Below are 910 nucleotides of genomic sequence, written 5' to 3'. Positions count from 1 at the left end.
GACGTTCACCAAAGCGAAAGTTTGAAATCCCTTGTTTACTCAATCATCTTATGAATTATTATACATAAGTGCATACATAAGAGAGAAACAGGGGATCCGGCTTTTCCAACTATGGACTCCTTCTAGAAGAGTGAGCAAGGGCACATGTACTGCGATTGGTGTTTGAGTTCGGCGTTGCTGATTATTCCTGGGTAAATATACGGAAGATGTGTGTGGTAAATCCCCTGATACTACAGTACCCGGTATTCTCAGAGGGTCACCCCTTCTGGTACTGACCAGGCCCAAAGCTGCTTGGCTTCCAAGATCAGACGAGATCGGGCATGTCCAGCATGGTATGACTGTAGATAATTGGGTGGACAACCATCGACGTATAGAAATACCCAATGGAAAGAAAGTACTACAAAGAATGGGTAATAAAAATAGAATAGTACTAGAAGAAAAATCAGGCAGTAAGAAAATATTTAGACTAGATAGATGTTGAAAATAGAGGAATACTTGAAGGTAAGGTGTGTAAGGTATGGAAGGAATGGTAATCCAATTCCCCCTGTCTGCCCTGACAATGTATCACATTAGTAATCAATATAAATCAAATACAGAAAAGATTTTACATAATAAGAAGTACAAATAAACATCAAAGCCATGTAGTGGACTGAATCTTGATATTACTGCTCTGGTAAGTGTTGAAAAATTGTTATCAAATACCTGCTTAAGAGCTCACAATAGATTGGGAAACCTTAATGTTCATAGGCAGTTAGCATGTATTATCTCTAAAGCACAGAGAAACATGGAAAAATAGCCAGAGAAAATTTAACACGCAGGACATTCACCAGAAAAAGATATTAATGATACTAAAATTAGTAGTGACAGAAGGGATTCGTCAATTTGATATAATGATACTAATTAGAACACG

The 910-nt window shown here is 37.6% G+C and overlaps 1 pseudogene; it reads right to left on the bottom strand.

The window, feature by feature from the left end:
- Positions 1–227: 227 nt before the first annotated feature.
- LOC134935871 (5S ribosomal RNA) lies at positions 228–346 on the bottom strand (annotated as a pseudogene).
- Between the last annotated feature and the right edge of the window lie 564 nt (positions 347–910).

This window comes from Pseudophryne corroboree, chromosome 1 (genome assembly GCF_028390025.1).
Source record: "Pseudophryne corroboree isolate aPseCor3 chromosome 1, aPseCor3.hap2, whole genome shotgun sequence".
Classification (NCBI taxonomy): domain Eukaryota; kingdom Metazoa; phylum Chordata; class Amphibia; order Anura; family Myobatrachidae; genus Pseudophryne; species Pseudophryne corroboree.
This window is presented reverse-complemented; position numbering and strand designations above follow the sequence as displayed.